The 10834-nt window shown below is 49.0% G+C and overlaps 1 long non-coding RNA gene across 1 annotated transcript; it reads left to right on the forward strand.

Moving 5' to 3' along the window:
* The first annotated feature begins 535 nt into the window (after positions 1-535).
* On the forward strand, positions 536-2551 carry LOC149304403 (uncharacterized). Its single transcript, XR_016272022.1, has 3 exons — positions 536-1224; positions 1513-1572; positions 2292-2551. It is a non-coding gene; the product is annotated as an uncharacterized LOC149304403 (long non-coding RNA).
* Positions 2552-10834: the final 8283 nt, after the last annotated feature.

Below are 10834 nucleotides of genomic sequence, written 5' to 3' on the forward strand. Positions count from 1 at the left end.
TTGTACACTTTGGGAACGCAGGACACAATGTGGAAAATCGGAATATGTCTCTTTCTGCGCAGAATAATGCTTCAGAATAGCATCTCTGTTTCTTGTGGGTTTTGGGGCTCTGTGGCCATGTCTAGGACAGTTTATTCCTGATGTTTCGCCAGCCATAGATGTCAGCAAAACATCAGGAATAAACTCTTCAAGAACATGGTCTCATAGCCTGAAAAACCCACAAAAAACTATGGATGCCGGCCGTGGAAGCCTTCGACTTCCCAATCCCATCTCTGTTTCCTGGGCAAAATAATCCCACGGAGGACTTTGCAAAGGGCAAACAATGCTCCCCAATGGACTGTTGTTCTTCCCACTGGGTTTGCCTGAACCTCAGAAAACCCTTTATTTTGCAGGGAAATGAATGGGAATGGCCTGTCTCTGTGTGTCCTCCAGGGAAGTCCTCCAGGCGTCCTCCAGGCTCCCTGAAGAGATTTGGGGCAGTGGTCTCCATCCCCTGAATTATTATTAAGGAGGGAGGGGATAGTGAGATTTATGTTATTGTATTGTATGGTTTTTACTGATGCAAGATGCCTCAATCTTGTTGAAGAGGTGGGATAGAAATTACTATTGTTGTTATTGCTTTATCACCTGCATACCTCTGTGTCCTTTTTCTGACCTGGATCCTGATGGAGAATCTGCTTTTGCTTTGTTGGAAAAGGTAGATGAGGGGATGGTTGCCCTCGAGGCTATAGCCACCGGCCAGCCTTGGCTCCTGCAAAAGGAGGCTAAGACTGGCGTTGAACAGAATGGATATAAATGGGAGAAGTACAAGCAGGAAAGATGGAAGGGGCCAAAGGGATGCTGTGGTCCCTCTGTATCATCGGCTGCCCAAGCATTTGGGACCAGCCAAACCCCCTGAGTGACCCTGGGCAAGTGGCATACTCTCGGCCTCAGAGGAAGGCCATGACAGGCCTTGAGCCAATCTTGCAAAGAAAACTTCGCCATAAGCCAGGAATGCCTTTCTGAAACTTTACAAAAAGAGGAGAAAAGGCCATGCTCCCCTTACAGGAGCATTGCTCCTCTTGCCACAGGAGTGGGCATCTTGCAGCCTGGTATGTATTGTTGGACTGCAACTCCCATTTGCCTAGCCAAGGGTGAAGAATGATGGAAGTCTCCGTCCAGCAACATCTGGAGGGCGATGGGATTGCCAACCCCATTCTGCCAGGACTGGTTCCTTCGTGTGGGGTAGGTCCTGTTGCACATTTCTTACTGGTGGAACTGGGAGATGATGCTTTATGGGGGTCCCTTGCTCCCTAGGAGATTTCGGAGACCCCTTGCGCTCCCCTAAAAGCCATCTGCCCCCATCAGAACTGTGACAATTCTTGTGAAAGTGTTGGGAGATTTTTCTGGGGAGGGGGTTCAGAAGACTCCTAAATCCCAGCCCCACAAATTCCCACCCTTTTATTGCAAAAGGCAGCACCTCTGCAGGGAGTTTTATTTGGTATTAAGACCCTTTTTATTATCTCATTTCAGGGTGGCAAACAGTTAACACTGCGATCCGAGAGCCATTTAAACAATTCCAGATTACAAGCAGTAAGTAATTGAAACAAGATGGAAAGGCATTAAGCAGCTTTAAAAGAGTTTTGAGAGAAATGGTGTCCATGCTTAAAAGTGATTTCTTTAAAAACTCTCTTAGCCGTTTTAAAAGAAACGCAAATGTTGCTTTTGCAAAAGAGGAATCTGCAGTGGATCAGATCTGCAGTTGTGCGTCTTCTCACTGCAAGCTACAAATCTTGAACCAAAGGTCTTTGGCTACTTTTCACATTTTGGGAGGTTGTTTTCAAGAAAGCCAGCCTTGGGCCCTGGCTGGGAATCTCCTTTCGGCCGATGGGGATGAAGGGGAGGGAGAGGCCTGGGCTGGACAGCTGGGCCCTTGGCTGATGGACAGGGGCAGCTGGGCCACCGCCACCGGATCCAGATCCAGATCCGCCAGGCCAGGCATTTGGGGAAGGGGCGCTGGGGACCCCATCCCACTCCAAGGCCAGGCAGCTGAGGGCTGTGGGCACTGGGAGGTCCTGCTGCACACTTTACTGGTGGAACTGGGGGGCTTCCTAAGGGGGTCAGGGGCTAGAGGACGGTACTTTGTGGGGGATCTCCTGCTCCCTGGGACATGTACTGCTGGTGTCTGGGGCTTTCCATGTTACTGGGATGGCATGGTGGGGAACTGGCTCCCCCCAAAGTGCTGAACCCCAGCCCCCAAAACAGAGTCCACCGATTTACTGATTTCCTGTTCTATTTATTCTTCTCTGAAGAAGATTCTCCGAAGATGCCAGCCACAGATGCCAACGAAACGTCAGGAATAAACTCTTCTAGAACATGGCATTCACAGAGCCTGAAAGACCCACAAAATACTATACAAACAACAACAACAACAACAACAGCATTTTATTTAGCTGCTGCTTCTCCCGCAGGATCGAGGCGGCTTACAATATCAAATAAAACACAATATAAAATACAACATGTAAAAATGTTCATTCTACTTCTTCCCTCCCCCCAACTATGCTATAATGAAATATCATAAACCATTAAAACCATTAAAATAGTCAACAATCAAATAGTTGACAATGATTTCATTTGTATGCCGCCTTTCTCCCATTCTAAACTATTAAAACCATCTACACATGAAAACAGGCCATATGAAATATGGCAAGAACTTGTTTTCAAAGGGGTGTGTGTGTAGAACATGATACAATAGAAAGGTTTTGGATAAGGTTCATACTGATGTACACACAATATAAAATCACATAAAAATATACAAAAGTTAAAAGCATAACTTTTAAAACCCATCTGCTCCATAAAAAACACCCTGATATGAATCATTACCTAAACATTGGGAAGAAGAAGAAGAAGAAGAAGAAGAAGAAGAAGAAGAAGAAGAAGAAGAAGAAGATGATGATGATGATGATGATGGGCTTATATCCCCTCTTTCTCCCACTGCAGAGGCCTAGGAGGTGGCTTGTTTGGTGTCTTGTTATATGAAACAGTCTGGGTTCCCAGTTACAAGGAAGGACAGCTTCTCCAAAGGCCTAAATGGTCCACTTGGATGGCTGTGATAGAGACACTTCTGTTTTCTGATGGTTCAGGGTACGCAAACGTTGTTTCATGCACAAAATCATTTAAAACGTTGTGTATAAAATTACCTTCAGGCTATGGATATAAGGCATATATGATACCTAAGTGAATTTTGTGGTTAGACCCATCTCCAATTTACTATATTGTTGCATGCCTTCAAGTCATTTCCAACTTGCAGCAACCCTAAGGCTTGGGGTTTTCTTTGCAAAGTCCTATCATGGGGTTTCCTTGGCCAGATTTGTCCAGAGGTGTGTCATTGCCTTCCTCCGAGGCTGAGAGAGAGTAACTTCTTGCCCAAGGTTACCCAGTGGTTTCAACGGCTGAGCGGTGATTCGAACTGGCCTCCAGAGTCATAGTCCAAGGCTCAAACCACTATGCCACACTGGCTCTCTTTACATAATGTACATAAACAGCAGCAGCAGCCAAACATCCAAAATCCGAAACACTTTTGGTCCCAAACATTTTGGAGAAGGGAGGGAGACTCAACCTGTGACCGGTTCCCATAGCTGTCCCCAGGGGATGCTGTGCAATGGAGCCCCGTTTTCCCTTCTTGGAATAAAGGGGCTGCAGGCTGTGGACCCCAATCTCTCTCCCTCCAGACCCCAAGTCTCCCCAAAGGGGCCTGACTGAGTGGCCTGAGTGCCCCTTGAGCCCGACCGGCGAGGCAAGGCTGACCCCTGGTGGCCGCAGGGCGAGAGCCACTCTCCTTAGTGGCCAGGGGCGCTTCCTCCATTCAGGGGGCATTCTGGGAGTTGTGATTTGGGTGCTGGATATGGCCCTAGAGACCAGGGTTCAAATCCCGGCTCAGCCATGGAAGCCCGCTGGGTGACTTTGGGTGAGTCACACTCTCTCAGCCTCAGGAAGGCAAGGGGAAACTCCCTCTGAGGAAATCTTGCCACGAAAACCCTATGATAGGGTCGCCAGAAGTTGGAACCAATTTGAAGGCAAACAATACACAACACACACATTTATTTACCACCAAAATAAGGACCAGGCAAGCATTAACTCTCAAGACAGGTATAATGTCACAATTTTAATTTTTAATTTTAATTAATGCACAATTTTAATTTGACACCAGCTGAAGTATACCATGGGATTCTGGCTAGAAAGTCCCCCCCCCCCCGAGGGAGTGCTTAGTCCACTTAGCCAGAGCCCCATTGCCAGCCCTTGCGAGATTCCAAAGGCATCTGACCATCGCCCAGCAACCAGGTTTCCTGGTTCCAGAACTGTCTCAGAGCCTTTGGCCAGAACCTCTGCAGAGACCCCAATGTGGCGGCTGAGTCGAAGGGCCTGCTGGCTCTGGCTGAGCGGCATTCTGGGGGTCGCGAGCGGGTCCGAGAGGCCCTGGTGGTACTATGGGGGCATGGATGGCCACTATGGGACCCCCAATGCCTACCAGCCCCCCCCCAAGTCCTCCTTACCGGCCCAATCGGTGCTCCTCTACAGCTACTGGATCATTCAGAGCCTCCTCCTCGTCCTCGCCATCTCCTTGGCTTTCCTGGGGATTAAACATGCCTACAAGGCGCTGAAGGTGAGGGGGCTTTGAGGGGAACCCATGGACAGGGAGACATGGGGTGCAAACCCAGAGTAGCCCCTTGGCTGGCTGACCACCCTTCCCCGGCCTTTTGGGGGCCCAAAGGCAATGCGGGGTCTCCTTGGTGGTGGCCCCAATTGCAGACTAGCCATTTCGAGGCCTGACCCACACCAACATTGGCGTTATTTTGTCCAGGGTAACCAGACACATCCTCCTTTTCCAGGACACATCCTACACTTCAGTCTTCTGTCCTGGATGGAACCTAGCAGGAAAAATTACAAACTATAAAAGAAGGGGAAGCTGTACCTTCATGCCCAAGGAATGCCAACGCCACCAACTGAGTCACGGCCGCTGGCTTTGTGCCTCCTTCCACAGTCCTTTGCATTAACCAGAGCTTTGAAAAATCACTCTTTCTGGGATTGCAGCTCCCAGAAGCGCCTCCCTGGCAGAGGACTCTGTGGATTAGGGCCCAAATCTCTGGAACTGGCCCACTGCAGCTGCATTGTGATGGTGCAGCTCCTTCTGAAGGCAAGGGGTCTTTTGGGGAGGCCTGGGCAGTTTGGAGCATGACCCCTGGAACTCCCAGACCCCCCTCTTGGCTAGAGAAACGAATGAGAAACCCATGGGCCTCTTGGCTCTTCTCCCTGTCTAAGCTCTGAGAGAAAGGAAGGAGCTGCTCAGTGACCTTTTCCTTCCCCCCAGAAACGCCTGAGGCCAGACCCACCGCACCAAGAAGACCCCGAGGAGCTGGCGCTCATGGAGACCCTGCATCTGCTGGACGCCGTGATGATGAAGATGTGGCGCCATTTGAAGTGGCTGGAGAAGAGGAAGAGGAGACAGGCCCGGGGGCGCCCAAAAGCCCACCACTGAGGGCAGCCGGACCCCCTTCCTGGCGCCAAGAAAGGCCCCGGGGCCCCACGGAAACCCAGCAGCGCTCTCCTCCATTGTGTCCGGTTGGGATAAACAGTTCTCCTTGGTGGCCTGCATGCATCCAAACCACTCTTTGCACCTCCTGATGAAAATTCCCCATTGCCCCCAGACCCCCAATGTTTTTGGAGGGGTGAAAAATGCTTCTAAAATGAGTAAAAATGCAGCAAAACCAGTCCAAAATGCAGTGGTCATGGTAGTGCCCCTTCCCCAGGAATACCAGCGCCACCGGAAATGGCCACAGATTGCAAAACCCGCTGTTCTGGAATTGGCTGCAGTCTTGGGCCCCCACAAAAAATCCTTGGGGTGCCAGACATGGGCACACATTTTGGCTCTCTTGGGGTCAGGGGTGCAGCTGGTGGACCAGGGCAGAGGAAAGGAGACCATCCCAGACCTTCTGCTGAGGAGGTCCAGCAACCATAATGATGATGATGATGATGACAATAATAATAATAATAATAATAATAATAATAATAATAATAAATTTTATTTGTATACCGTTTTCCCCTAGATCGAAACGGTTTACAGACTATAAAACTATTAAAAACATCTCATAAAAATAGATAAAAACAAGTAATACAATTACACAAACACAACCATTCATAGGGTAAGGCAGAGATTCGATGGCACCAAGAGCGCTCAACTTCATTCCTTGGGGGGGGAAGGCTTGGCAAAAAAGAAAGGTTTTAAGCCTCTTTTAAAATGTTTCTAGGGGGGTCATGAGACGGAGCTCCTCGGGGAGCCTGTTCCAAATCCGCAGGGCTGCCACTGAAAAGGCCATTTGGGATGTGGAGACATATTTGGAAGATGGCGTTTCCAATAAATTCTTCCCAGATGTTCTGAGTGTGCAGGATGGATCATATGGGGAGATGCGGTCCCTCAAGTCACTCGGGCCCAAGCCATGTAGGGCTTTATAGGTGATAACCAACATCTTGTATTGAGCTTGGAAGCGAATAGGCAGCTAGTGAAGATCTTTCAATATAGGTGTTATATGGTCAAACCTAGATGCACCGGTGACCAATCTGGCTGCCATGTTTTGTACTAACTGAAGCTTCCGGGCTTGGTACAAGGGTAGCCCCATGTAGAGCGCATTACAGAAATCTAAACGAGAGGTTACCAGAGCATGTACCACGGTTTCAAGGTCCCTTTGGCCCAGGTAGGGTCGCAGTTGGCGTATCAACCGAAGTTGATAGCAAGCACTTCTGACAGTCGCATCTATCTGAGATGTCAACTACAGGGACGAGTCCAGAAGTAACTCCTAAACTGTGAACTTGGTCCTTTGGGGGAGTGTGACCCCCTCCAGGACAGGTGGATAAATTTCCTTCCCCGGGCCTGGGGAACCTATCACCAGTACTTCCGTTCTCTCTGGATTCAGAATGAGTTTGTTTTCCCTCATCAAGCCCATTACCGACGTGAGACAGGCATTCAGAGGAGAGACGCCATCCTTGGTCACTGCATCAGTCGGAGACACAGAGAAGCATATTTGAGTGTCATCAGCATATTGATAACACCGCATCCTGTGTCTCCGGATGATCTCTCCTAGCGGTTTCATGTAAATGTTAAACAAAGTGGGGGACAAAATAGCTCCCTGAGGGACACCAGATGTCAGTTCCCTCTTAGAGGAGCAAATGTCCCCCAACTGCACCAAATGGAATCTGCCTGAGAGGTAGGAACGGAACCACTGAAGCGCAGTGCCCCCGATACCCAACTCCCTCAGGCGTTCCAGAAGGATACCGTGGTCAATGGTATCGAAAGCCACTGAGATGTCCAATAGCACCAACAAGGTCACGCTTCCCCCGTCGATGCCCAGACGGAGATCATCGACTAAGGCGACCATGGCAATCTCAGCTCCGTATCCTGCTCTGAAGCCGGTTTGAAATGGGTCCAGATAATTGGTTTCATCCAAGACTGCTTGGAGTTGGAAGGCGACCGCTCTCTAGATCCCCTTGCCTAAGAATGGCAATAATGAGACCGGTCTATAGTTCTTTCTCACCAGGGGGTCCAGGGAGGGTTTCTTGAGTAACAGTTTAACTATTGCTAGTTTCAAGCTCGATGGAAATTTAGCATTAATTATGCGTTGCAATAATGATGTTACAGCATCACCACCCTGGGCAGTCAACCAAGAAGGACAGGGATCAAGAGAGCATGTCGTCCTCTTAACACTTCCAAGAAGCTTGTCCACTTCATCGGTATGAACAAACTCAAAGTGATCCAGTTTAATAAAGTCCACGGAAGCTCTGGACACCTCTTCTATTGTCTCTGTTGAAATGCCAGCGTCGAGATCAGCCCTTATCCAAGAGATTTTGTCTGCGAAAAAGTTGTTAAAATCGTCACAGCAGGCCTTAGTTGGTTCTAAAAGAGGGTTCAGGGCGGGAGGAAGCTGGATAAGCTCCCTGACCACCCTGAACAGCTCTGCTGGACGCGACTCTGCAGACGCAATACGTGCAGCATAGAAGGAGTTCTTTGCTGCGTCTATTGCCACTCCATAAGACTTCAAAAGAGCCTCATGGAGTGTCTTGTCAGATAAGCGCTGGTGTCTTTGCCAGCTGCGCTCTAGTCGTTGCGTGGCCTGCTTCATTTCCCGAAGATCTTCCGTATACCCCCCCTTGTAGCCAGTGGCAGACCTGGGCCCCCAAACCCCTCATCCTGGCCCTCCGGCAGTCCAGCCCCCCATAGCTTGGTAAATAGGGACCCTCTGGCTTGGGGAGTCTGCTGTCGGTGGGAGATGGGAGCAACCCACCAAAATCCACCTGAGCAATTGTGATCCATCTCCCCTCCGCCCCATAGCTCTGAGGATTGGGTCAGCAAGAAAGGAAAACGCCCTCCCGCAGCCCATTCCCAGTTGTCCACTAAGTACATGCCAAAAAAAGGTATCTGAACAGCTTTGCTAATGCAGTGCCACCCTCTTTTTGCCCGGGTAAAGGTTAAAGGTTAGCTGTGGTCCTGCCAAGGGCCCCCAAACCCACCTGCATGGCGGCAGAGGTCCGTCCACTGGGAAATGGTGGGATTCGCTGCCACAAGATATTGCCACGGCTGCCCTTTCCGGGTGGATTAGATAGCCTTCGGGGTTCCCTTCTGAATTCCTAGGATTCCTCATGCTAGGACCAGGGGTCAGCCTCTAAATATGTGAATGGCAGGAGGACTGGACCCAGGCAAAAGGCGTCCTAGCTCACCCAATACTTGCTTAAAACTCAGTTTATCATATATGGCCATATATGTTCTTGGTCCAAATACAGCCAGCACTCCATATCCATTCTCTATAGATTCAAACATCCATGGCTTGAAAAATATTTTAAAAACATGTAAATGCTCAAAAGCAAACCTTGGCTTTGCTGTCTTACATGCTGCATTTTACACACTGATTTTAATGTGGCGATCATCCATGGGTTTTGGAATCCATGATGGTCCCTGGAATCAAAACCCATCAGATACCAATGGCCCCCACTGTGCATACTTTGACAAAGCGGATCTGAAAGGTTAATATTCAGTTAAAGCCAGAACTTTTTCTTTTCGGACTTGTGAAACAGTTAGAAAAGAACTATAAGAGAGTACTACAATATAGGATACAAGACTGCTATATGTACAAAGATGGAAGAATTCAATATTCCCAACAAAGGAGGAATGGCTGCTAAAAGTGAACAAGGCAGAAGACATTGACAACTTATCTGCTGTGATCTCAGAAAAATCACTAGTGTAAATTACTGCACTTGGGGCGGAAAATGAAATGAATAGATGATGGAGGACACCTGGCTTAATGAGACTTATACTTATGTGAAAGGGATCTGGGAGCCCTAGTGGACCACAAGTTGGACATGAGTCAAGAGTGCGATGTGGCAGCTAATAAGGCCAATGCGATTTTAGGCTGCATCAATAAAAGGATAGTGTCTAGGTCAGGGGTAGGCAGCCTTTTTGAGCCGGGGGCCGGGTTGCTGTCCCTCAGACAACTGGAGGGCCGAAGCCAAAAAATAAATAATTAAATATTTTTTTTAAAAAAAAAATAATTAAATAAATAAACCGGGACAAATGTAGGACAAAATTTTCAAATGGAGGACACGTTGTTGTTTTTTTGTTTGTTTGTTTTTAATGGAGGACACACAAAAAAAAATTGCTGATTTTTTAAAAAATGTTAATATAAATGCATGTTTCGGAGGCTTCTATAGACAACTGCCCCCCTTGCCCACTGCTTGCCCCCCCCTTGCCTGCCTCCTCCTGATAGGCCAAAGGCCCCACACCCACACGAGAGGCCAAAGGTTCTGGCGGCAATTGGCGGCAGGACCGGGCTGGGGCCGGTCCCAAGGCCTTGCCAGGCTGCATCCGGCCCGCGGGCCGCAGGTTGCCTACCCCTGGTCTAGGTCAAGGGAAGTAATAGTGCTACTCTATGCTGCTCTGGTCAGGCCCCACCTGGAATAATCCTGTGTCCAGTTCTGGGCAAAACAATTCAAAAGGACATTGAGAAACTGGAGCCATGTGTCCAAAGGAGGATCACCAAAATGGAGAAGGGTCTGGAAACCATGAAGCCCTATGAGGAGAGACTTAATAATAATAATAATAATAATAATAATAATAATAATAATATGTTTTATTTATAGACCGCTATTCCGCGATGATCATAGCGGTGTACAGTAAAATCGTAATACAATACAAAATACAGTTAAAGGAGGGAGAAGTCTCGTCCTTCAGGCAGTCCCTGATGTTGCTGGGTCTGCCTGATGACTCCCTCTGAGGCCGAGATGACAGTTGAGGAGGGAGGGGCCTCTTCCTTCAGGCAGTCCCTGATGTTGCTGGGTCTGCCTGATGGCTCCCTCTGAGGCCGAGATGACAGTTGAGGAGGGAGGGGCCTCTTCCTTCAGGCAGTCCCTGATGTTGCTGGGTCTGCCTGATGGCTCCCTCTGAGGCCGAGATGACAGTTGAGGAGGGAGGGGCCTCTTCCTTCAGGCAGTCCCTGATGTTGCTGGTCTGCCTGATGGCTCCCTCTGAGGCCGAGGTGATAGTTGAGGAGGGAGGGGCCTCTTCCTTCAGGCAGTCCCTGATGTTGCTGGTCTGCCTGATGGCTCCCTCTGAGGCCGAGATGACAGTTGAGGAGGGAGGGGCCTCTTCCTTCAGGCAGTCCCTGATGTTGCTGGGTCTGCCTGATGGCTCCCTCTGACTTAGGGAGCTGGGGATGTTTAGTCTGAAGAAGAGAAGGTTAAGAGGGGATATGAGAGCCCTGTTTAAGTATTTGAAGGGATGTCATGTTGAGGAGGGAGCAAGCTTGTTTTCTGC

This window comes from Sceloporus occidentalis, unplaced genomic scaffold (genome assembly GCF_023333645.1).
Source record: "Sceloporus occidentalis isolate IW3139 unplaced genomic scaffold, rSceOcc1.0.p SCAF_14, whole genome shotgun sequence".
NCBI classification, from domain to species: domain Eukaryota; kingdom Metazoa; phylum Chordata; class Lepidosauria; order Squamata; family Phrynosomatidae; genus Sceloporus; species Sceloporus occidentalis.